At 35.7% G+C, this 27,947-nt stretch overlaps 1 protein-coding gene across 3 annotated transcripts in view; it reads right to left on the bottom strand.

Annotated features, from left to right (window-relative positions):
- Positions 1 to 4,039: 4,039 nt before the first annotated feature.
- The window catches only part of LOC138693957 (uncharacterized), a 130,706-nt gene continuing 106,798 nt past the window's right edge, over positions 4,040 to 27,947 (bottom strand). For all 3 annotated transcript variants that reach the window (XM_069817687.1, XM_069817688.1, XM_069817685.1), the window contains one exon: positions 4,040 to 5,128. The gene's annotated coding sequence lies outside the window, so the exon portion shown is untranslated. The remainder of the gene's footprint in view (positions 5,129 to 27,947) is intronic.

Raw genomic sequence — 27,947 nt, 5'->3', positions numbered from 1 at the left:
TTTTCTTTTAAGAGAGAACACTAGCGAGTTTTCTAACTTTTACAATTTTCAACCGATCTGAATGATTTTTATATAAGTTAGCACATGTAATTTTATTTGCAGATGATACAAGTGTAATTATTTCAAGCAAACAATACGATCATTTTATAAACACTTCTAATACAGTGCTGAATCTAATGAATGAATGGTTCCATGCAAATAAACTAGCACTTAATGTTGATAAAACCAGTGCAGTCAAATTTAGTACACACAATAGTGTTCAGGTTTCCTACAGTATTCATCTCAAAGAATCTATAAGCACAAAGTTTCTTGGTTTAGAATTGGATAATCACTTGAACTGGAAAACGCATATAGAATGTATTACTCGTAAATTGAGCTCTGCCTGTTATGCATTAAGATCCTAATCTACTATTGGTGATATAAACTTACTTAAAATGTCATACTTTGCATATTTTCACTCTGTAATGAAATATGGATTAATATTCTGGGGTAACTCGTCTGAAGCTAAACACGTTTTTGTTTTACAAAAGAAAGCTATAAGAATAATGGCCGGTGTGCATAAAAGGACCTCATGTAAAAATATTTTCCGAAACTTAGAAATCTTGACTTTACCTTGTGAATACATTCTTTCCCTAATGATGCTGTATATTAAGAACCAAGATAAATTCAGTACTAATCAAGACATTCATCATTTTAATACAAGACATAAATCAGATCTTCATCTACCCTCTGTTAGTCTAAGCTGTTTTAAAAAAGGAGTTCGCTATTCATGTATAACAGTCTTCAATGCACTGCCTAATTATCTTAAAGATTTGAAGAACAACGAGAAAAGGTTCAGAAAAGAATTAACCAAATTTCTACATACTCATACCTTCTACACAATTGATGAATTGTTTATGCTTATGAATTGAATTATTCTACTTAAATGACATGTACAATTTTATATAGCTCAACTAAAATATGTTTTTATATTGACTTAATCTGTTTACTATGTATTGTATTTTTTGTTTAGCATAACTGATGAATTGTATGTACTGTAAATTGAATAGTATACTGCATAGGTCAACTGATGAATTGTTTAAGCTTATAAATTGAATTAATCTACTTCATATGAATTGTATAGCTTAACGAAAATAAGTTTGTAAATTGAACTAATTTGATTGTATATGTTTGTATAGTTTGGCTGATGAATTGTATATGTTCTTAAAATGATTACTAGTCTGTGTAGCTCTACTGATGAATTGTATACAGACCTACTGTAAATTGAATGGTAACATGTATAGCTCAACTGATGAATTGTTTATGATTATAAATTGAATGAATCTACTTGTATAGCTTAATGAAAGTATGCTACTTTGTATTGTATATATTTGTATAGTTTTGGCCGATGAATTGTATATGCTTTAAATTGAATAGTAATCTATATAGCTCTACTGATAAATTGTTTGTGTTTATAATTTGAAGTAGTTTGCATGAATGTATTATCAATTTCTGTATATCACAACTGGTTGAATTGTTTATGCCTTAAATTTAATTAAATTGTTTTGTATTATAATATAGCTCAACTTATGAATGATCGTTTGCGTTTGTAAATTTAATAATCTGATTGGCTATGTATTGTATACTTTTAGTAGAGCCATCGATGTAGCTCAGTCGGCAGACTCGCTGGGCTGCTGATCCAGAGCTGCGTTCGGGCTTGGGTTGGATCCCCCTTTGGACTTTGGTTTCTTCGGAGGTTTTCCCCAGCCGTGGGACTGAAGCCGGATGGTCTATGGCGAGTCCTTGGCATCAACCCCTTTGATTTGATTACCCCCTTTGACTTGATTACCTGGTTGGGTTTTTCCGAGGTTTCCCCCACCGAAAAGGCAAATGCCGGGTAATATTTTGACGAATCCTCGGACCTCATCTCACTACATCTCGCCAAAATGTAAAAAAAATTGTACAAAATTGTAAAAATTGTAGAAAATTACTAAATTGTAAAACTATAAAAATTTGTAAAAATTGTAATTGTAATATTGTAAAATGTTGACATGTTCCACATCTTAAAGCTTCATTGCTCATGTAAGATCTATGGAATAAAATAAATGAATGAATGAATGAATGAATCAATCAATCAATCAATCAATGTTATAAAACTAAGTATCATGCAAAATTTGAAGCTGATTGGTTGTTTGGTTCTGAAGTTATTAAGTATTTTGTATTTTTTAAATGTGCATATTTGACGAGCCCCAAAATTTGAAAAATTTGATTTTGGATGTTTAACTTTTTTAAATAATAAACTGAACCTTACTTTTGATTTCTGAGTGCAGGTTTGCCATTCTTATATGTGTGGTGAAATGTGTCTGTACCATATGTAAATGCAAGGTAACAGCACAGGAACGTATTTGTAAAGTCTAACCATGTCAATTGATGTACTGAGCTAGTATAATGTATCATGTAAAATTAGGAAGTAAGATGGACTCTTCTTGCATGCAGCTAAAGCAACCCTCAGAATATCCATTTTGCTTCACGGTACATATGTGTGGCATAGCCTTTCACACGACCCTGAGCATACCTAATTCCCCTAGAGACTGTCGCCCCTTGAGAAAACATTTTATTTCTCAAAGAAGTAATTAGCCTCAAGGGCCGAAAGGTTGCATCACATCCTGACCCAATATTATAAAAGAGGCGGGACATTGTATCCCTGTGTGATTTCTCTCTGGATCTTGCTTCAGGCAAGTCCACTTAAAATTGTAACATTTATACCAGAATAAAACATTATCTACTGACTACTGATTCTTGTTACTGCTGTTTGTCTTCGCCAAGACCTGAGGGTCCAACCCACGTGACTAAAAAGTAAAGACTGTTCTACACTACACCACATATGTAGAAGTGGGTTATTACACTGTTAAAATTAATAATGATATTTAATTTTCTTTTTTTTAAGTTTTGCAGGGTTATAAATGCTCCTTAACCAGTTCATATTGTGAATATCCAAAAAAAATGCCACTACAGTTTGTTAACCACCTATTAGTGATATGCAAGCAAAATTTCACAGCAATCAGATGAAAAATAATCATTTTGGAGTGTTTTGAAGATGTGAAAATGTCATCCTGAGAAAAATGGCAATTTGTAAAATACCCTGCAGCAAGTGAACTCATACAACTGCCCAGGATCATATGTTTCATCCTCTGCATGTTTTATGGCTCTCTGTATTCTCGTTCTTTTTTCAGAGCTTCTCCATTTGCTTATACATTTTCTCTTTTCGTCATGTCTCTTGTATACAATTTGGGCTACCTCTGTCAGCTCACTATTTGTCACTGCAAAATCAATCCGTTTCTTTGAAACAAATATTTGTTCTGGACATGTGGCCCAGATTACTGAATGAACACATTCATCTGTATTTTGTGTACACCTGGCTAGAATTTCATTACATGCCAAATGTTGATATAGAGAGAAACTTTGTCACTACTTCAGAGCTCAACTGGTGTTTCATTTTGTGTGACTCTGAGACTCCTCTCCCTTAGCCTGGCTTCTGTTAGGAATCGGACAGTGATCATGACTTGGTTTCTAGTCAGTTGACATGCATTGAGATAGAGTTGCATTCCTGTACATCAAGGATGCCACTTACAATTTGCAGCTCTATAGTAATTAGTGAGAGCTGAAATTGTTTTTCCATTCAGCTTTCTTCTTCCAAGTGTTATGCATTTACCTCCCACTCTCTGATCAAATTTCTCAGTCCTGTGCCCATGCGCTTGGCGACATGGTTTATGCACTCCCCTTTCATAATTTGGTATCGTCATAAATGTTGAGTTGAGCCAAATGTTGCGATTTTTAGCATCTCCATCTGACAATATGGTGGTCACTCTGCTGCCACCATCTTCATTGCATAATGCATTAAGCAAAGCAAGAGAGACAGCCTACCTAGCTCAAATGGGATGGAAGACGTAAGAAAATTTATGAAAACAACAGGATTTTTTTTTGTGATGTATGGCTTTTTCGGTTATGTTGTGGTATATAACGTTTGGAAGTTTTGTTGGTAATTATATTTTACATCATGTGAATTTCATAAAATTTATTACAAAAATGGAGACTGTATTTAATTCAATATGGCTACTGTATTGGTTACAAATATGTTTGTAACATCATCAAGGCCTTCATATCATATCTTTAAAATAGCCTATTTTCTAAACTACAGAAATATGGTATTGGCCTTACTTTACTCTTTCCCTGATGGTGTTTTATGTTACAAACTAAGATATTTTTAGTATTTAGTAATCAATATATTTTTAATTTTAATGGAAGAAATAAATCCTATCTCCATCTGTCCTCTGTTAGTCTGTTACATAAACAAAGAGTTCACTGTTCATTCATCACGGTCTTCAATGCACTGTCTAATTATCTTAAAGCTTTGAAAAAAGGTTCAGAATAGAACTCATAAAATTTCTTCATATTCATACCTTCTACTCAACTCATGACTTGTTTATTCTTACAAACTGTATTAACCTACACAGGCGGCTATGTAGGCCTACTTATAATTTTGTACATCTTTTGACTTCTTCCTTATCGCAAAGGTACACTGCTTATCAATAAATGAAATGTAATACATTTACATCTAACATTAACTATCCACTAGCACTGCATTTTTGTCTATTTTTCTGTACCTTTTCTTGAAACTGCACGCACACACCGATTTCTCTTGACTTCCTTGTATTTTTTCCGGAGCCAAGCAACTTCTAATGATTTATATTCATACTTTTCTCGTAACATAGCTAGCATAATGTCATTTTCATTCAAAGAAAGCTCTGTTTGTGTGGAAGCATCACACATTTTATTTGGGAGATCACTGGTAAAGTCATCAAGTTCAGCTGACGCACAATCTTGCAGTAAAGAGTCCCCATTAAAGGATTGACGTAACTTTTTCCGCAATACTTCATACTTTCTGGTGCTCAATTTTCTTTTTACTGGAGGAGGCGGATTAGGAATATCGAATAGTGTGAACAGCATTCCACACTAACTTGTTCCTATTAGTGTTCCTAACTGCCCATCTTCGAAATGATTAGAGCACAGTTTTATATTATTATATAAATAGTCAATACTCTTATCCATTAAATCTTTCCTTCCAAGGTTTATCAACCACAATCTGTTCCTGAAAAAAAAAAAAGCATTAGATTAGATTAGTCTGCATTTCTATAGCACGGGACACTGAAATTTCCAACATGCATTTTTCTAAGTTCTGTAGTGTGGAAATCTGTGACAGGTTAGTTTAGGCTTTTGGTATGCCTTGCATATACTAAGTGAAGTGAAATGTACGTTTTGCGTTCATTTTTAAGTGTTCTACCTCTTTATTTTGCGTGTTAAACAGTTACTTTTAGGTTACCTACACTGATCAGTTCTTTCCAATTTTTAGTTACGCTGGCCAGCAAAAAAGTGGATCACCTAAGATTTTAAAGAACTATAATCATTTTATAGCTTATGCTTTAGGTTATTTTTTCTTCATTCTGACTAAGGCATATTGTAAAATGAAAAAAACATGTAACCTGTGCACTTCATCCTGTCATCAAAATGCTTTTTGTTTGCAGTTTATTTTAAGTTCTAAAGTTTGTAATTTACACAAAATTTCAAGTAATCCATTTTGTGGCTTACATTAACAAATGATTAAGCCACTGTAACTGTTACTGTGTGCGTATTGTGTTATCACTCCTAGTGTCCTCCATGCTAACCACCAGATCCTGAGATTCCACTTCTCCTACATATGCACAGATGTTCAATAGGATTTAAGTCCGGCTGCATCCCAATGTCACGAAGGCAGTGAGCAGCATGGAGGGGGATGGTTATGCAAAGGGAATTACACGGTCCGCTAACACCTCCACTATATATTGGTGCGCCTCCATCGACGAAAACAAGTTTTGCTTGAGTTCAAAAACTGATATCGCTCAAACCATGACAGAACCATCCAAACAGCGTTCTTTCGGGAAAGTTGCAAGGCGAATATTGCTCCCCACTCTCTCTTTCTCTAACATCAGATAACCGAAAGCAAAATCGCGATTCACCCGTGAACGGCACCATTGACCACTAGTCCACAGTCCAATTCTGGTGTTGGCGCATGCACTGTAATCACACTGCCCTATGCTGGAGGTGAGTGATGGTGAAATTACAGTCTCTTTGAGGCCAAATTGGCTTCCTGGAGTCTTCGTGTACCATTTCTCTCCTCACAGTGATGTTCCTCACTGTTTCGAGATGCTTTCTGGCCTGGACCGCAGTCGTGTGGAGATATCGCAAGATACAGAGAATCAGAAACCTGTCCTCCTTGGTTGATGTAGATCTACCACGGCCTGATTCTGGTTGTCTGAGGTTGGTTCTCAGTTCACAGAATCACTGTAGGATACATAGAATGCTTCTACGATAGCACTAACCGCATAAAGAATGATTCATCCATCTTCAACAAACATGACAGCTCTTGTAATGTCGTCTCAAATAAGAGGCATTTTAACTTATCAAATTGAAAACTGAAACTAAAGAAACATTTTGATTTACGACAGACAATGTGCGATGCATTGATAATTCATTAATAGGGCCACCACACAATTGTAAAACATGAAAGTTTTATTACTGGTCTGTGTCGTAAAATCATAAATCATACAGTCTAAAGGTTAGGGATACAAAGTGGCTCACGAGGTGGTCTGGCATTTTATAACATTATGTTCATCTCCAAAAATGTTGAATACATCCACAGGTGGAGAGAGAACAGTTTCCTTGGGGGACAAAGCAAAACCATAGAATTCCCATAACGCAGTTATGGTGTCATCATTTACGTCCTCCCGTCAACACCTGTGGAGTAACGGTTAGCGCATCTGGCCGCAAAATCAGATGGCTCAGGATCGATTTCCGGTTGGGACAAGTTACCTAGTTCAGGTTTTTTCCGGGGTTTTCCCTCAACCCAATATGAGCAAATGCTGGGTAACTACCAGTGCTAGACCCCGGATTAATTTCACCGGAATTATCACCTTCACCTCATTCAGATGCTAAATAACCTAAGATGGTGATAAAGCTTCGTAAAATAACCTACTAAAAAAAATTACGTCCTCCCCTCATTGTAGCTTGACCGTGGTACAGTACAGCGTATCAGATTATGACCATTTATTAGTATAGGGCTTGAACTGTAGATCTGCTATAAATTATAATAGGGCATAATTTAAAACAATCTCCCTCTTTTTCTCTCTTGTACACAAACACATGCATACATCAATAAAACTACGTACCGGTATCACTGCTAAAAGAAATATTTTTATCTTTAGCTTTCCTGAAGATATCTAATTTTGTGTTGTTTGGGTACAGGGAGACAAGTCATAAAAATGAGTTTGGAGACAAATTAAAATTAAACTTGGAACCCTTATTGCAAACAACTTTCTACACAAATAAAACACATCAACTGCTAGTATTCTTTTGATTTTTGCACACTCACTTGTATAATTTAACTGAGTGTTCATCTGGGGAACAAAATTCCATCTGCACAAACAAATGACTTACCTGAACACCACAGAATTATTTTATTTAATCTCGTCTTTAAGTTTACACATTATACTCAGATCACTTTTCTTTTTTCTGCATTTTTGTGCAATATGTTATTCATATTTCTCTGTGGCGGTTGAACACCTGCAGACTTTTAACACACGAGTACAGGATGTTACAAAAGAAACATTACAATGCTTCCATTCCACAAATGAGGATAGAAATTCTTATACATTCAAAATTTTAAAATAAATATTGTCCAGACAATGATCTGAAGACATTACTTAATCATAAACAGAAGAAAATTCAATATTTTGTAACGTTAATAAAAGAAAGAGTTTAGACAAGTTTGGGGGGCAGTGCCCCCCCATGCCCCTCCATCATAACTCCGCCTATGAATACATTTCTCTTTGGTCATAAAACCTATTCAATTTAATAATACTCTCTCTAAATTGGTGGTTTATTATAGGTGATTCGATTTTTACAAAGTGATCCACTTTTTTGCCGGTCAGTTTATTTTCTAATGTTTTAAAGCCAACTGACGTCCTATATGAATTCTTCATATTCCTAACTAGGTCTACCTTCTCTCTGAAAATTACACCATTTTTCCATTTTTTTTTGTCAAAAAAACCTTCAGTGTGGTGTGCTATAGAAAACCCAAAATGAGATTTACAGCATTACCAGTACTGTAATGTTATCCATATTACGGTAATAATAATTTATTTATTTAATCTGGCAGAGCTAAGGCCAGTAGGCCTTCTCTTCCACCCAGCCACACTCCAATTCTAATTGAATACAATAAGGTTACAGTAGTCATTACATTAATATCTAGGTCGTAAAACAAGATGAAAGTGAATTATGAAAGTAAAAGTAAACAATGAAGGTTAGAGGGAAGCCAGAGAGAAAAAGACCTTTGGGGAGGCCGAAACGTAAATGGGAGGATAACATTAAAATGGATTTGAGGGAGGTGGGATATGATGAGAGACTGGATTAACCTTGCACAGGACAGGGACCGATGGAGGGCTTATGTGAGGCAGCAATGTACCTGCTGTTTCCTTAAAAGCCATAAGTAGATAAGTAATGTTTGTGAGACAGTAATTTAATAACCACTGATAAGAAATAATAATAATAATGAGAAAACTCAAATCATTGACAACCAACTGACTGCACGCGGTGCTATGTGCAGGTACTGAGCACGGTGTGAGCGGAGCAGTAACGTGTACAGTATCTTCTCGGTAGTAGAGGCATCTCGTAGGTCGATGCCTGTTTGTCATGGAAAGAAACGCGTTAAAGTGAAGGCCTCTGACACCAACAAACAATTTTAATTCTGAATGGGAAGCAACAGACTTCATGGAATGTAGCAAAGTTCTGTGCAGATTTTTCGAATTATTGGAAGAGATAAATTTGTTTCTGGAAATGAGTGGAGAACTTGTTGCACAGCTGGAAAATACAAATTGATCACAGATAATTATGTTGTGCAGTATCAAGCTTTAAACAATATGCTGTCATTATGGGAATGTCGACTGTCCAATGGCGATCCTGGTCATTCTCAGGTAGGCACGTGTGGTCCGGGACTCTGATTTCTTAGAGACGGGCCGTTATCTTGAAAATCTCCAGTTGTTTTCTTATGAATGACTTTGAAGACAGATTTCAAGATTTAAGTCGCCTAAAAACGGATTTCGATCTATTTGCTACACTGTTTACAATAAATATTGATGATACTCCCAAAGATGTCCAACTGAACTAAACAACTTGAAATGTGCCATTGAGCTGGCTGACAGTCACAGGAACAGACGTAGTTTGCTAGACTTTTACAGCCCATTTCGTAAATCAAGATTCCCTCGTCTCCATAGGCTTGAGGCATCTTTAATTTCAATGTTTGCTTCGGCCTCTGTTTGTGAAGCTTTATTTTCAGGTATGAAACATAGCAAAGGCTATGAAAGAGCCACCCTCAGTGATCATAACTTGAAGTGTGCATTAAGGGTTCAGAGTTGTGTTTCATTATGTCCAAATATAGTTCATTTCGTATAAACCAAAAGATGTCAAAAAGCAAGAGTGTGTGCCGATTAAATCTGAAAGTGTGACTCTTAATTGAGATATGTATCCATTGCACAATTTAGATCACTTTAATTTGAAACCATCTTTCCAGTATTATCGTTGTATTTGTCAATATGTTTTGTTTACATTTTATAACATGCCCAGTGTGTAGGAGCTTCATTTATAAATTGCTAACCTTCATTGACAATGTATTGTTTCCTTCTTATATAACTACACTTAAAAAGATGTTGCAAGTATATGCTACAATTATAGTTATATTGGTTCAATGTATTTGTATTTCTATAATGTAGGCTATTTGCATTTAGTTGTTTATGCTCGACCATGCCGAAATGTAGTAATTATACACCTGGTAGCAGTCCTTTAATGCATGTCATTAAAGTACACCTATTCATTAAAGTTCAGGTTTTCGATTATTCTCGGATATGCAATCGAAAGACGAGGGAAACGTCATGGAGGCAGGAAATTCAATACTGTCACAGAAGGTTATGTTCTGTTACTATAATAATTAGCATTAATTGTAAATAATATTCAAATAAATTCAATTATTTGTCATCTCGTTTTCCAATTCTAAATCAATTTCCAGGTTATATCAAAATTAGTTCATGTTATTCATGTTAGGAATTCAAGAATGGATATCAGGCAAGGGTAAACGTGTTCAAGGATGAGAATGGTGACTTGCTTGCAGATGCTCATTCGATCCTGAGCAGATGGAAAAACTATTTTGGACAACTACTAAATATACATAGGCCAAATACAAATGATCGGGACGAAATTGAAATACAAACTGCTGAGCCATTTATACCCGAACCTACACTTTCTGAAGTCGAAATTGCGATAAAAAATCTGAAAAATTATAAGTCTCCAGGTATTGATCAAATTCCAGCAGAATTAATACAAGAGGGTGGAAGCGCATTATCTAAAGAAATTTATAAGCTTGTACTTGCTATTTGGGAAAAGGAAAATGTACCAGAACAATGGAAGGAGTCCATAATCGTACCTATCTTTAAGAAGGGGGACAAGACTAACTGTAGTAACTTTCGAGGAATATCACTTTTGTTGACGTCGTACAAAATTTTGTCCAATATTCTTTTGAGAAGATTAACTCCATATATAGATGAAATTATTGGGGATCATCAGTGTGGTTTTAGGCGTAATAGATCAACTATTGACCAGATATTTTGTATTCGACAGATAATGGAGAAAAAATGGGAGTATAAGGGTACAGTGCATCAGTTATTCATAGATTTCAAAAAGGCGTATGACTCGGTTAAAAGAGAAGTTTTATATGATATTCTTATTGAATTTGGTATTCCCAAGAAACTAGTTCGATTAATTAAAATGTGTCTCAGTGAAACGTATAGCAGAGTTCGTATAGGTCAGTTTCTGTCAGATGCGTTTCCAATTCACTGTGGGCTAAAGCAAGGAGATGCACTATCACCTTTAATTTTTAACTTTGTTCTAGAATATGCCATTAGAAAAGTCCAGGATAACAGAGAGGGTTTGGAACTGAACAGGTTACATCAGCTGCTTGTCTATGCGGATGATGTGAATATGTTAGGAGAAAATCCACAAACGATTACGGAAAACACGGGAATTTTACTGGAAGCAAGTAAAGAGATAGGTTTGGAAGTAAATCCCGAAAAGACAAAGTATATGATTATGTCTCGTGACGAGAATATTGTACGAAATAGAAATATAAAAATTGGAAATTTATCTTTTGAAGAGGTGGAGAAGTTCAAATATCTGGGAGCAACAGTAACAAATATAAATGATACTCGGGAGGAAATTAAACACAGAATAAATATGGGAAATGTGTGTTATTATTCGGCTGAGAAACTTTTATCATCCAGTCTGCTGTCAAAAAATCTGAAAGTTAGAATTCATAAAACAGTTATATTACCGGTTGTTCTTTATGGTTGTGAAACTTGGACTCTCACTTTGAGAGAGGAACATAGGTTAAGGGTGTTTGAGAATATGGTGCTTAGGAAAATATTTGGGGCTAAGAGGGATGAAGTTACAGGAGAATGGAGAAAGTTACACAACACAGAACTGCACGCATTGTATTCTTCACCTGACATAATTAGGAACAATAAATCCAGACGTTTGAGATGGGCAGGGCATGTAGCATGTATGGGCGAACCCAGAAATGCATATAGAGTGTTAGTTGGGAGGCTGGCGGGAAAAAGACCTTTAGGGAGACTGAGACGTAGGTGGGAGGATAATATTAAAATGGATTTGAGGGAGGTGGGATATGATGATAGAGAATGGACTAATCTTGCTCAGGATAGGGTCCCATGGCGGGCTTATGTGAGGGCGGCGATGAACCTCCGGGTTCCTTAAAAGCCAGTAAGTAAGTAAGTTATTCTGTAGATTATAACAAGGTCAATACCATTATTGTTCCTCGGAAAAAATCAATACTTTCGCGTCTGCGCACATCTCACAATTTACGAGAGATGCACAAGGTCACTTCCACTCTTCGGTTAGATATGAATAAAATGAATACTTCCGAATAATTGCAAGTTAAAAATATGGTCGAGCATAAAAAGTCGTATGAAACTTGCCTATAATGGTAATTAAGACGCTCGTATGAAAATTATGAAATTCACTTGCGCTCGTTTCATAAACAAACATACTCGCCTCTTAATTACTATCATTATAGGCTTGTTGCATAATGTACTATTAGGCTTTAGGCGTAATTTAGTGTTGGCACAAGCTAAATAATGAACAGTGTTTATCAAAGCGCATGATGTATTCTTCTTTACTATCCGATCATCTACAGAGTAATGGTAAACTCAACTACAGATTACAGAGGCAAGCAGGCTGCCACCGCACTACATTCCGCGCTGACAAAGATCCTGCACCATGCGCACAGAAGTAACATGGCGTGCTTGCGACTTGGTTGATGGTGACTTAAATATTTATCCGTATAACCATTAAACGTTGGGAAACTTGAAACAACTATTATTAACGAGAACTGCTTGAAAAATATTTCCTTAGTCGATTCTTAAATTGGTTTGATGTCTGACATTACTCGGTAGGGAATTCCAGAGTTGAGGAACAGCCACATTGAAAGAAGATGAGTATGAGGATGTTCGGCGGCAAGGATAATACTGAGGAGTGCTGTGATCGTGTGTCTAGATTATGTGGTGGATAAATTTTGAAAACGAGATAGACAAGAGTGGAGAAATGCAATACATGAAAGAGGAGGAAATGTCAGTGGATTTTTTTGTGATCTTCTAGATGGAGCCAGGACAACATTTCGAGGGATGGTGTTATGTGATCAGCCCGGCGAATATTGCAGTCTCTGCGTCAAAGTAACACTTAGACCAGTAAACAGAATATCACGGTAATTGAAGTGGCGCATCATGAGTGTTTGCACTAAAATCTTTTCAGGAAAAAGGGTAGAAAGTTCTTCAACTGCTTAAACAAGTGGATTAGTAAGAATACTTTCTTAGAAGTTTCTGCAACTTGAACGTTCCAATTTAAACTTTTATCCATATAAGGTTCTTCACTTATTTACTGAACGGAATTTCGGTGCCATTTATTTTAATCGGAGACACATTTGATATAGTAATAGTGCTTAACAAACGTCAATGACCACAATTATTGACTGTGATTTTTATGGATTTAGTTTAAGTCGGAATTTCGTTGTCCATATCCAAATTGAGTCGAGATCGTCATTAATTTTAGATATTGCATCATTTATTTTGTCAGTGTGGAATTTTATGTATACTTGAAGGTCGTCTGCGTAGAAATGGTGTCGGCAGTACCAGTACTTTAAAGATTGTAGTTTGTATAGACTGAAAATAATAGAAGCCCGAGAACTGATCCCCCCTAACCTCACGGCCTGCCAAGAGAAAGAACAATTTCCAGCTATCACATTTTGTTGGCAGCCATTAAGGTGAAAGGCAAACCACAGGACATGTTCTTCTAGGTGTAGGCGTCTGAGTTTACAGATTAACAGGTCAACGTCTACAGAACTGAAGGCTTTGCTGAAGTCAAGTAAAGTCATTATTGTCAATTTACGTCTGTCCCAGGCCTCAGACAGATCTTCCATGACTTTAAGTAATGCAACACTTGTGTTATGTCTGACCCTGAAACTTGAGTAGAAAAGTTTGTACTTGTTTAAGTAGTCTGTCAGTTGCTTGTGTACAATGCATTCCAATGCTTCGGATAAGACAGAATGATGATAGGTCTATGGTCATGAGATGCCTGTGGTTTAGTCTTGGGAAGTGGGTGGATAAAAGTGACTTTCCATTGTTGTGGGCAAGTCGAAGTCATAATTGAGGCATTGAAAATGTGAGTCACAGTCAGTAATATTAAGTCCATTATTTTGTTTAATAACGAAATATTGCCGTGGTCTGGTTCTTCTGTTGCAGGTAGTTGTGTTTCGTTTCAAGGCTTTCTTTACGTCAGATTGTGTAATGTACGAAAAGTAAAATTTTTCTCTTGAGGAGATGGTCCATAGGTTAGAGTTCAGCGATTGTTTGCTGTTTGTCGATGGAGCTACGGATTGTAGGGTGAGTTTTCGTAAAGTGGTCATTGAGACATTCCAGTGAGATTTAGTTGCAGTCTACCTGGATAACGGTATGTATAGTGAAAATTCCAACTAATATACACAATAAAGTAAATCAAAATCATTTTACAGCGTTTTCTCACCTTACAGGGTCCTTAGGAAACCTAAAAAATGAGAGTTCTGGCGTTTTCTCCTGGTTGTTGCTACAATTAAAAGCACTGCATACTGACCCTTTGCAGGGAGTCATTTTAGGATTAACTTCGTATCAAAATACTATAGAAAAAGTCTTCTGCAATAAGAATTGTTTATTATGTGTAGTCATGACTAACATGTGCTTATTATCTACTGTCTTTTCTGACCGAACTACATAGAATGAAGCTTACTGGTCATCACTAAGGCAACAATAAATGATTCGAGTTTCGTGACTGTGAACACCAGTCAAGATGGAGAACAATAATTATAATCCAGCTGAAAACCATGAAGGTATAAACAACGTCCTTCCAGGTAAAGCGAAGACTTCTGGCCAAAGGGAGTCTATGTAAGGCAATTCATTTTTCATCAACAACAGTTTAATGGCGCATGACTTTGAGGAGAAATCAAATTTAAGCAAATTCTAACTGAATAATGCTGTACAACATAGGATTAAAAAACGCCCTCACAATGTCGTCAAAGGACATTACTGAAGACTAAGACTTATAATGCTAACAGAAACCATGCTAGTAAATATAGTCGATCTACCAGGCCTTTATGCAGTTCATGCACTCACCCAAGAAAATCAAAAAGGCAGCTCATCTGCCCTGGAAGGAATGCGGAGTTGGGGGTAGTTTCGTAATAGTAGTGGAAGGGGTGGATGGAGAAAGAGAGAAAGTTTGAAAATAGAAATACAATGTGGCATGCATTATAAAAACACTGACTGACCAATTCTGCGTTGCATTACAGTGGAGTAGGTAGCTAATTTTGAATCACTTTCATCATCATCATCATCATTATCATCATTGCTCCTATCATCACTATCGTCTTCTTTATCCAAAGAAATAATCAGATTATCCACTACTGCAGGCACAGTATTATGCCGAAATCTATATTGGCTCTCCACTTTTAATGTATGTTGACAATAACCCTTCCAGTTCTCTTTGGGGCAATCCCGGTTTCTTTTCTAATTTGTTTTAATGTAAATTCAGACAAACCAGTGTGCAGTAATATGCTGCATGTTTAGTGCCTGAGTAACTAAATGTGTAAGACTCTTATTCTTGGCTTCATTATCACACGTTTCTATTACTTTCGCTATTACTTCACGTACTTGAGAATGAATTACCTTCTTTTTTTTAGGAGCCGGCATGATTAGGTACACTTGAGTCTAAATTTAGTTGCTATATACAGATACGCTTAGAGATACACTTAGTCTCTCTATATATGCAAACTCTACACACACACGAAAATTTTATTGCTACGTCTTAGCCTTGAATATATATTTACATCAGCAATTCTATTAACTAGAGAAAACAAACGTTCACCTCCATCTTCCACATATAAATGGAGAGAAATGTTTTTTGAAGAAAATAGGCCTAGAAAGGGGATTAGGGTCATTCCATAGTTACACACGTAACATTTTTGAAGTAATTAACTATGATCTTTGCAGGATATTTAATTAAATACTTAGTAGTTCATAAAAAATATACTACTGTCTTTTAACATAAGCATTCCTAAATATAAACACAAATTCTTAATGAAAAGGAATAATTAATAATGTAAAAAATATGAAATATTGTATGCCACTTGATTTATTACCAAAATGGAAAATGTTCATATTATTGTACCAAATGACATAAATGCATTCAGTTGTTTTCCATATAATTAAGACACTTGTTTAGTACATGTAACTGCTAAATCACAAACTTAAAATATCTTTGAGCAACAGTAACAAGTATAAATGATACTCGGGAGGAAATTAAACACAGTATAAATATGGGAAATGCCTGTTATTATTCGGTTGAGAAGTTTTTATCATCTAGTCTGCTGTCAAAAAATCTGAAAGTTAGAATTTATAAAACAGTTATATTACCGGTTCTTCTATATGGTTGTGAAACTTGGACTCTCACTCTGAGAGAGGAACATAGGTTAAGGGTGTTTGAGAATAAGGTGCTTAGGAAAATATTTGGGGCTAAGAGGGATGAAGTTACAGGAGAATGGAGAAAGTTACACAACACAGAACTGCACGCATTGTATTCTTCACCTGACATAATTTGGAACAATAAATCCAGACGTTTGAGATGGGCAGGGCATGTAGCACATACGGGCGAATCCAGAAATGCATATAGAGTGTTAGTTGGGAGGCCGGAGGGAAAAAGACCTTTAGGGAGGCCGAGACGTAGATGGGAAGATAATATTAAAATGGATTTGAGGGAGGTGGGATACGATGATAGAGACTGGATTGATCTTGCTCAGGATAGGGACCAATGGCGGGCTTATGTGAGGGCAGCAATGAACCTCCGGGTTCCTTAAGTAAGTATAATACATTACTTCTTCTAAAGACTTTTATACTATGCCTACATTTCTTGTTATACAAAACAACACTAGATTACACTAAAATGCACGGTCCACAGTTTACAACCATATGTGGTGATATTTCCTGTATAATGTCATGTGACGAATATACCAATGTGTCAGCCATTTGTAGTACTTCCCTTCCTTGGACATCACACACACTTTCACTTCTTTGCCACCACAAGCTTTTGTAATTTCACCTGTATATTTGATGTCATTTTTTTTTACTACATCAACGACTAGGTTATTTAGTGTCAATGGGATTGGTGATAGCAAAATGGTATTTGATGAGATGAGGCCGAGGATTCGCCATAGATTACCTGACATTCGCCTTACGGTGGGAGAAAACCTCGGAAAAAACCCAAAACAAGTAATCAGCCCAACTTAATTCTTGAAAATACTATCAAAAAATGTTAAATGTATAAACATTTATATCAATAGAACTAATATAGATTTAAAAAGGCCTATCTTTTAGAATTGCTAAATGATACCTAGGGTAAGTTAATTGATGTTATTAAATAAAACGATTTTAAATTAATATCAGAAATTTAGTATCATTTATCTAATGTGCCAATAATCACGTCAATTTATTTATACATAGGCCTAATATTGTGGCTATCTACTTACCATAAAAATGTACTGTATAAGCTTGTTTTTTTTTATAGGTAATAAATTAACATAAACCAATTTTTGTAAGGTTTTAATTCAAGGAATTAAAAAATAATAAATATTTTATACGAACTCTAGGCATAAATTAAATGTTTTATGCTAATTTTAGGCCTACACACTATATTTTGACAACAATTGTTACTGTTTAGTCAAATGTCCAAAGAAAGGTGTGAACCTCACAAGTGATACCAAGAAGGCACCACTTATGAGGCAACTAGGCCAGGAGATAATGGGGTAGCGTGACCAGTTCTTTTCCCCCTTACAACAGTTATGGAACACTTATTTTCAAGAGTGTTTAACCTACAGTATACGTACATTGAAAAAAACGCACAGGTGCGTGTGCACACACACACACACACACACACACACACAATTATCTAAATCAACAATAAGTATTTGAAATTTCATTACTAATTATGTTTAGGCATAAAGACTTCCAATAAGAATAACAATTGTAACTGGATTTTACGATAAAATTTGGTCACACATGAACATAACATTTTTCTTCGTTTGTACATAAATCAAAATGTTGTCCATATAAGAAGTTGATTTCGGAATATGTATTTTATAAACTTTGTGTTAAATTTCTATCGTACCTGCTAACATGTTTCGACCTATTTATGGGAAATCTTCAGAACTGGGCGTTGTTGGTTTTGGCGCCTATTGTTTTGTTTCCTGTGAGGGTGCGTTCGTGTGATGTAGTGTAGTCAAAGAGTGTGTGTGTTCCGAAGTTGAGTTATATGTTGAGAATTTCATTGCGGTGTATTTTCGTGTGTCTGTATATTTCATATTGTTCTAGTGTGTTTAGTTTCTGCTTTTTGGTTGGATGTGTAGTATTTCCATGTCTGTGTTGATGTCTTTGTAGGTGTGGTTAGCATTTGTGATTTTCTGCATATGTGGAGGTGTTTTGTAATTTTGTTATGGCTGTGATGTGTTCCTTGTAATGTGTTTCAAATGATCTACAGAGACATCAACACAGACATGGAATTACTACACATTCAACCAAAAAGCCAGAAACTAAACACATTAGAACAATATGAAATATACAGACACACAAAAACACTTACTTACTTACAAATGGCTTTTAAGGAACCCAAAGGTTCATTGCCGCCCTTACGTAAGCCCACCATCGGTCCCTATCCTGTGCAAGATTAATCCAGTCTCTATCATCATATCCCACCTCCCTCAAATCCATTTTAATATTATCCTCCCATCTATGTCTCGGCCTTCCTAAAGGTCTTTTTCCCTTCGGTCTCCCAACTAACACTCTATATGCATTTCTGGATTCACCCATACGTGCTACATGCCCTGCCCATCTCAACTGTCTGGATTTAATGTTCCTAATTATGTCAGGTGAAGAATACAATGTGTGAAGTTCTGCGTTGTGTAACTTTCTCCATTCTCCTGTAACTTCATCCCTCTTAGCCCCAAATATTTTCCTAAGCACCTTATTCTCAAACACCCTTAACCTATGTTCCTCTCTCAGAGTGAGAGTCCAAGTTTCACAACCATATAGAAGAACCGGTAATATAACTGTTTTATAAATACTAACTTTCCGATTTTTTGACAGCAGACTGGATGATAAAAGCTTCTCAACCGAATAATAACACGCATTTCCCATATTTATTCTGAGTTTAATTTCCTCCCGAGTGTCAATTATATTTGTTACTGTTGCTCCAAGATATTTGAATTTTTCCACCTCTTCGAAGGATAAATCTCCAATTTTTATATTTCCATTTCGTACAATATTCTGATCACAAGACATAACCATATACTTTGTCTTTTCGGGATTTACTTCCAAACCGATCCCTTTACTTGCTTCAAGTAAAATTTCCGTGTTTTCCCTAATCGTTTGTGTATTTTCTCCTAACATATTCACGTCATCCGCATAGACAAGAAGCTGATGTAACCCGTTCAATTCCAAACCCCAATGAAATTCTCAACACACAACTCAACTTCGGAAAACACACACTCTTTGACTCTACACTACATCACACGAACGCACCCTCACAGGAAACAAAACAAGAGGCGCCAAGACCAACAACGACCAGTTCTGAGGATGACCCATTAAAGGTCGAAACATGTTAACAGGTACGATAGAAATTTAACACAAGAAAGTTTACAAAATACATATTCCGAAGTGATACAATGTTAAAAGTCGTGTAATCAAGATGTAGAAGTTGATTTTTGTATGATGTGCCTCACTTTTACATTTATGAAACATTAAAAAATGAAATGGTTTTGAAGAAATATAAACAAATGTCCATTTGAGCGTGAAACACAAACTCTCAACCTTTCGTTGTAATAATTGTAATCAAGCACGAAATAATCATTGTTTTACTGTTTCTATGCATTATAATTATTAACAAAGGTCAGTACTTCATTATTAATTGAATTTAACATACGTAAGTAATGATTTATTTGCCTTAAATGTGCATTCAAATATGTGACTTCTAATAGATAATTTCGCGCTCTTAAACCACAAACTTCTTGGCGCTTTTTCTCCCACTTAAGTGTTGTTACATAATCAGTGTTGTCAGATTCAAAAAATTCGGATATAACGAAAAAAAATGACATATAACAAGCAGAGATTCGTGAGATTTTTATTTTTCGTGAAAATGTCGCATTTTCATTAAGCAGAGTGTATTCGCCTGAAGAGTACCGTTAGCCAGCCGCTTGCTCCAAGGTTAGACTCACACCCCTCAAAACAATCACCCCTAACTTCTCCAAGGTTCAGGGCAGATGATCTGTGTCACCGATAGTACGCATCAGTGAAGTTTCTTGCTTTTACGAGAGGATTGGAAACCAATAAAAATCCATACAGAAGAAAACGTCGTCGTAATTAAAACGAACCACATATCAATTGTCAGAGTCTATATCTACTGTGATGCTATAGCAAGCTGTCATACATATAAACCCAGATGACAATAGACATTCAGAGTATCTATACAGTCAACTGCAAGATAAAATTCGAACATTGGTTCAACAAAGAGTGTTCGGAGATATGTAAGGCCAACTGAACGTCCTTCATAGAGGCAGAGCCTCCAAAAATGGACCCACTGAATTATGCGAAAAAACACAGGATATAAGATTCTCCCGAAGACAACTAAATCGGAGTATAGCGAAAATGAGGCTAATCTGGCAGCAGAAGACATAAAAAACTCTTTCTCTGCCCAGAAAAGAAAACCCTTGCCCCCTACAATAGGAATTCACATCCTATACAGGAAATTCACTTCTCACAAAATGGCAAGAAAGCAACAGACTGAACACAAAAATGAAAATAGGAGAGAGGAACTCAAAATCACCCACCCATTACATGGAAGTGAAGGATGCTACCACACAGCCAGTCCAAATGAGCACATAAAGCAATCAGCCTAGACACCCGGACATCACTGCTGAAGGATGGAGACACTGTGATATCAAAATATTGTACAAGAGCAAAGGCAACGTGAATGATCCAAACACAAACAGAGGAAACCCTGGAAAACAATAGCTTCACACTGCTAACGAAAATATTAACATCAGAGGAATAGTAAGAATACGCTCTAGGTTGTAAACACCCTGTTGCAAAAGATTTGACAAGAGTTCCAGAAAGGGAGCTGTGTAACATATCTTCATTGACTTCAGCAAACAGATGCTGCAGAAGTCGGCCCACACCACAGCCACAGTGAGGGGCATACGTCCAAGTGAATGGCAAACAGTTGGTGTCCTGCCTTCCTTTTCGTGTTTTGTTAACAAATAAGTGTGATTCGTTCACCTCAACTACATGTCTTACACAGTATTTGAAATACTTTGAATTTCGTAATTTGTAAGGATTTTCGAAAGAATTTTGTATTTAAATGCATAAAATTGATGTATTTTGTATTTCAAATACTCAAAATACTTTCTTCTTCTTATTGTCCTTCAAGTTTTGGATTTGGATTTGAAGAATGAACTTTTGTCTTATTTGCCTACCCATTTCAGATGTGCTAGCCATACACTTACGTTTCTTGCCACAACTGATTTCCTTAACACTAGGAGGACCAGATACTGTCTACCTACAAGGACCGGACCCGTTATTTTGACGGGTGCAGGTTTAACAGGTTTTCTTTCCAAATATTTAACACTTTTGAATAGGAATGATTATTTATATAATTTTTTAATGCTTTTAAAGTATATGTATGATTTTTCTCTAGGATATGACATTTTTTAAATTTCAGTAACTATTGAATTCATCTTAAAAAATCTAAGTACAAAAATGAAAGAAATAATTTCCATATTTAAACACTATGCATTACACTATAAACAAGAAAGACAAAAATAAGCTTCCTTTCATGATTGTTTATTCAAAGCCACCAGCTGCATCACAACACCTTACACAGGCACACTCAGAACTTGCTAAGCATGGTCCACACACGTACTTGAAGCACTTCGACACTGATTTTCACTTCTGTTCTTCCCTCTGCATCCTCCAGTCTGACATGTCTTGCGGATGTTGCGCTGCTGAGGAATTCTTTCAGGAAGAGGGGCTGGTGGTCTAGTGGTTACATATCTGGCTGCTAGTTCTTCTCCCAACTTGAATATGAACTGGTGCCAAGACACATTATCACCTGTTACCTCCTGTACAGAATCTATGCATTGATTGCGGCAGGTCCAGCACATTGAAAAACACTTGCATAGGCCATCTAGGGCATCCGTATTTCACAGTGTAAAGTCGAGCCATTTGATCTACGATGTCAACACCACACTCAGTTTCAGTATAGAACATCACTGTTTCAGGTAGCTTTTTTTGAGGCTGCTCATTGATGGTAACTGTGTTGTGTATTGTGCTCAACAGGAGCACATTCTTGTTCTTTTTACACTGACAGGAGGTTAGGGTCATGTCACCTGACTTGTAAATAGTGGTACTGTGCAAGGGCACTGTAGGTGATTTTGCTGATGGAGGAACTTCCCATCTAGACGTTTCCAGTGTACCGACTATGCTAATACTATTGTGTTTCAAATTTTCTCCAAGATTTTGCCGTGAAGAAATTGTTGCATGTAATATTTCTTCCCTTAGAAAGGTAGGGCTCTGCCAGACGCATTACAACATGTTCTGCTAATAGTACACTGCAGGACGCTCCTCATCTCTACCAAGGTAAGGAAAATCGTTCACCAAGTATTTAGAGCTTGTATCAACAGCCAGCCAAAACTTTATTCCAACTTGTCTGGTTTGCTGTTCATGTACTGTATGAATGGGCAGCGAGCCTTGCAAGGAAACAACTGTTCATCCACAGTGACATAACAAGCAATTGGCAATGAAGGTATTCCATACAGGAGTAGCAGCTGAGATCGTGTGGCTTTCTCGTCAAATCGCAGAAACCTCAAAGTTTCACTAAATTGATTTCTACTCATGGTGTTTCGAAAAAATGCTGGTCCCCAAACCTGCGACCATAATAATTTTAGGAGAAAGTTTTTGCGCCATATACTCCTCTCACATACATAAGAGAAATAGCAGTCTCTAATGCTTCAATACTAATGGTCCAGCTGTCATCTTGTAATTCCTGACGTGCTCTTTTTTCAGTGCATCTTTTTATATTCAGAAGCATGCTGTCATCAATTAGAAGTTTCCATGCACTCAAGTGCTTACCATTTATGACGGACCTCTTCGCATGGTCTGTAGGTCCGGGGACTTCTGCCACGATATTCTGTCGTGCTCTTCTTCCAGGTGCAGCTTGTGGAGGAATAACAGTCCATTGTGTCCCATCAGCAGCAGTCTCAACACTTCCTAGGACAGGATTGTTTGTTACCTGAGAACAATTTCGTTCTCGGCCTCTGCCACGGCCACCTCTGGTAGTTGGAATATTAGGAGCCAATGGTAATGAAGCAGCTGAAAACATAATTAATAAATTATATACTTTTATGTTAGAGACACAATTCAATCCAGGAACTAGAGTTACAAAGATTTTTTCACATTGCTGTTGTGGTAATTAGAATTGAAGTAACATATTACTGGTATTTATAAGAAATATGGTGATGAAAATAATAATAATAATAATAATAATAATAATAATAATAATAATAATAATACGACAACGAATAAATAATAACAATAAATAATGATGATGGTAATAATAATAATAATAATAATAATAATAATAATAATAATACGACAACGAATAAATAATAATAAATAATGTTGATGGTAATAATAATAATAATAATAATAATAATAATAATAATAATAGTAATATGACAACGAATAAATAATAACAATAAATAATGATGATGGTAATAATAATAATAATAATAATAATAATAATAATAATAATAGTAATACGACAACGAATAAATAATAACAATAAATAATGATGATGGTAATAATAATAATAATAATAATAATAATAATAATAAAATAATAATAAGTACCTAATAATAAAAAAATTACGTAGCCTAACTTACCTTTGTAGATGAAGTATCAGCTGGCTGTTCTGGTTGCTCATTATCTTGCCTCACATTATGCGATGAATCTCCATCTGAAGAGTCACTAGTTTCATCTCTGCTAGGAACGTGATCTGCGTCCTTATCAGCGTGGTCTGTACTTTGATTTTCACATAATTCGTGGATTTCGTCAATTTCGCACAGATTACGGGGATCTTCACGTTCTGAGTCGTTACCAGACGTATTCATCAAATAGTCGATTTCTTCTTCTGACAAATAATGTTTGTCAACAGAGGCTGCCCTTGTGAAACTGAATTTTCGCCGACGAAAACAGCGCGCACGTGTCAAAACAACACACACTCAGAGAGCAATATTTTATTTTTAGATACCGACAAAGGACCTGCCGAAGTCATAAATCATTCGCAGAGTCAAATGAAATCTAAACATTGCTGCAACAATAGAAATTTGAACCGCATCTGGTATGCAGGCACGGCCGGTCTGAAACTTGAAACCCGTCAGAATGACGGGCGATGGTGCTACTAGTAGTAATTGCTTGTAACATCCTTTAGAAAAGTCATAAAAATCCAATATTTTTAGGAATCATACATCACAAAGATAAAATAAAAGTCGTAAATTGTGGGAGTCATAGGATGAAAAGCTTTCGAATAAGAATTATTTAAATACGTGGTACCCAGCAGAATGACGGGTCCGGTCCTCCTAGTGTTAATGCCATAAAGAAATCTCCAACAGCATCAAGGATCCATCACCCAACACTTGCTAAATGTTCAGCATTATGGAATGCGTCTAGGAGACCCAAATCCTCAGAAATTATATCAGATGTCTTGAAATATTCATTACAGTTTTCTTGCCCAACTCGATGGAATTCTCTTCATGACTCAATCTCTCAAATATTGCAATTCAAACGTGATACAAACAATATATGTGAAACACTGGGATAACCAACTGCTGTAGCCCTTGATTTAATGCAAAATGAGAAGACGTGCTATTACGGCCAACTTTTGTCCACATTAATTTCCCTCAAAAACAGATTACATATTCTGTTACCTACTAAACTCTGCTATCTATTCCAAGTAACTCCAATCCTAATAAGTTCGCTTTCATCAAGATTTAAAGCGATGTTGATCTGATCCCAGAAGCAATTGAGCTATGACAGCTTGCTTCCACCCATCATTTAAAATGGATGGCTACCTGACACTGCCTCACCAAAAGATAAGAGGATACAGAATATGTGTGTGAAATCAGCTGAGCAGTTCTCTGCTACACCTTTGGTTAGTTCAGAGGATGAAAACAATTCTTATGTTTTCAACTCAAGTACAACAGACTTTGAAAAGCAAAAAGAAAAGAACTTGTCTACTGTGGAGTATGAGCTTTCATACAATTCTTAAACAGCAAAGGGACAACCCTGTGCACTCAAGAGAATTACCCAACAGTGAAACAAGCTTTTATAAAGTATAATACAAGTTCGTGTTCGTCTGTGCCTGTAGAAAGACTGTTCTGTTTTGCAGGATTTATTCTTTCACAAGCAAGAGGATCCTTATCTGATAAACTTCTTGAGAAACTGATTTCTTTGAAAGGGAGCAGTAATTATTCATATGCAGCATACTTTCATTGCTGACTGTTCAGTCACAGTGTTTATAGAAAACTTCCGAGGTAAAAATACTTTTAATGTTAATATAATATTTTAGATTTTTAGTAATATTATTTCTTTAGGTCTATATACTGCATTGATTATTTGAAATACAAATGTATTCTGAGTATATAAAATAGGCCTACAAATGTATTTTGGTTAGGCCTAATTTTTTTAAAGTATTTTGTATTTGTATTTCAAATACTATTCTTTGAAGTAGGCTATTTTGAATTTATATTTGAAATACCTGGATGTCAGTATTTTGCCGAGCTCTGGTCCTACACCACCAATCTTCTGTTGACTGTTAGTAATGATAACATAGTAAACTTCCCTGTAAAATCTATAGTAGTCCACAACAGTATTGGCACCGACTTTGGCTTTGATTGCAGCGTCAAAGATCTTTATATGGAGTAGCTGGAGATAAATGAATATTAAACTCTGGACAAGAGTCAGTTTATTACATTCAAACAAGGTCTTGACTGCTATCGCACAGCTAACTACTATACTTCAAGCAATGCGGCACACTATTACTCTTACTTCTCTTCTGCTGCACCACTTTTCCTTCAGCTCCACAATCAATACACTTGATATTTTCTTTGCTGGGCAATAATTTGTGGACGACACAGAACTCTATGCAACTTTCAATATCTCTACAAGATTCATACAATTTGCGTAAATTAAAAGCCATGACTTGAAAGTGGCACTTCTACTAACAATGCATGTTTATAAGGTTGCTATAGCAATGACATCACGAGAATTGTTTATTCAATATTGGCTTATAATGATACAATTTTCATAAAATTTTCGTCTAAATATATTGTATATTCGTCCTTCTGCCACATCGGAAATAATTTCGATACAACAATAAATTCTAAAATACATACTTTAATTTCCAAAAAGACACTATCATAACATATAAGGTTAATCGAATTTTCTGTTTAACTTGGTCGATTAACCTAAGGGGTGGTGCTATAGATCAGGAAGTTCCAGGTTCGAATCTTGTCTCGTCTAAATCAAAGTAAGTAAAAAGTTGCATTTATATGATGTTGTAATGTAGGCTATAATGTAATTCGAGATACATAAATTAGATGGCAGAATTGGAGTAAAAAGGGTGTAGAGTAGAGTGAAGTATAAAAGAAGAAAAGATTTGAAGAGAAGGGAGAGACACCTAGCAGACAAAAAGAGAAATACATTTTAAAGATTTATATCACTCACTAGAGGAGTTGATTCAACTAACCTGGAAATAATGTGAATCGTTCAGAGACAGTTTCTTGGAAATAACTCCAAATCCTTCAGAATCCATATTCAAGACGAGACCAAAACAGATTTTCGACATCACAACACTATCATTGGAACAGATCCATTATAGGACCCACCCCGAGTATTCCATAGTATCGATTATATACAGTATATTTTCGATTATTATATCAAGTATGCCATCTTAAGAAAACAAAAAACATACAACAAATATGTATCATTTAATAAAACCAACAACAATGCAATTAGCTCATATTAGTCATCTTTGTTATGCAATAAATTATATTTTATACAAAACAATGTTAAAGAAACAAACCAAAGCTAAACTTAAAACACAGTAACATTGAACTTTCTCAAACAATAAAACATTGGAATTAATACAACGATGAAATTAAGTTCATATCAGCCATCTTTATAATATATTATGTTGTATATCATTCAAATTAAATTAAAGAAAACAAACCATTCAAAACTAAAAAAAAATAAAGAAATAAACAGGGCTAAACTAGGGCTTGGTTAGTTCCCTTTGTACTTCGCTTAATCCCCCGTAACTGTCTTACAGCTATATCCTCTGCAAGAGGGCTTAGAAATATAACAGAGGGGCTCATTCCTATCCTTTACCCTGTTAACTGCTGCTAAACTCCTTTACCCAACACTATGAGAGCTACCATCGTTTCTTACCAACATTCCTCCACTGAAATCAGACTCCAAGAAATGGAAAATGAGTATGCGTGCTTTTGGTTTAAGTTGTCAGTCCCGACAAGCAAGGCGAAGAGGGAAGAGGGAAGACATTTCTGAATTTGTTTGATGTGTTGTGCTATATTAAAAATGCCATCACATGTAAAATGCGAAAATTTCGAGTGCAAGAATTGGAAGGACAGCCACCCGAAGAAATTGCCAACGTTTCTTCAAAATACCGGGAGATAGTGAAAGGTGAGTTTTCATTTACAGTGTATTAATATTATCATTTAAACTAATTTTATGTATTGTAGATTTTCCTAGCAACGTGCATCATGATGAATTGCATGAATTGCCGGATACTAATGTTTAAGTTATATAGGTGTGTGTATATATTAATTTATGTAATATGTATTCGTCTAAATTAACAATAACTTACCCGATGAACAGATGCAGTAAGCCACGGTAGTACACCGTTTTACTACAAATTTTCGGCATATGAAAAGCCTAACAATATTAATTTTTTATTAGGCCTGCATTTAAATTTGTTTGATTCACATCGTATTTTTACAAATGAATAGCTATGCGGGAAAACGTTCCAAACGACATTATTTCTGTTTCTCTAAATTATAATTTTGCAAGTTTTTCCGCTTTGCTATTAAAATGTTATCGTAGATGATGAGTGTT

The sequence above is a fragment of the Periplaneta americana genome, unplaced genomic scaffold (genome assembly GCF_040183065.1).
Source record: "Periplaneta americana isolate PAMFEO1 unplaced genomic scaffold, P.americana_PAMFEO1_priV1 scaffold_26, whole genome shotgun sequence".
In the NCBI taxonomy this organism is placed as follows: Eukaryota; Metazoa; Arthropoda; class Insecta; order Blattodea; family Blattidae; genus Periplaneta; species Periplaneta americana.
Note: the sequence above shows the minus strand (reverse complement) of the source record. Positions and strands in the feature narration are given on the sequence as shown.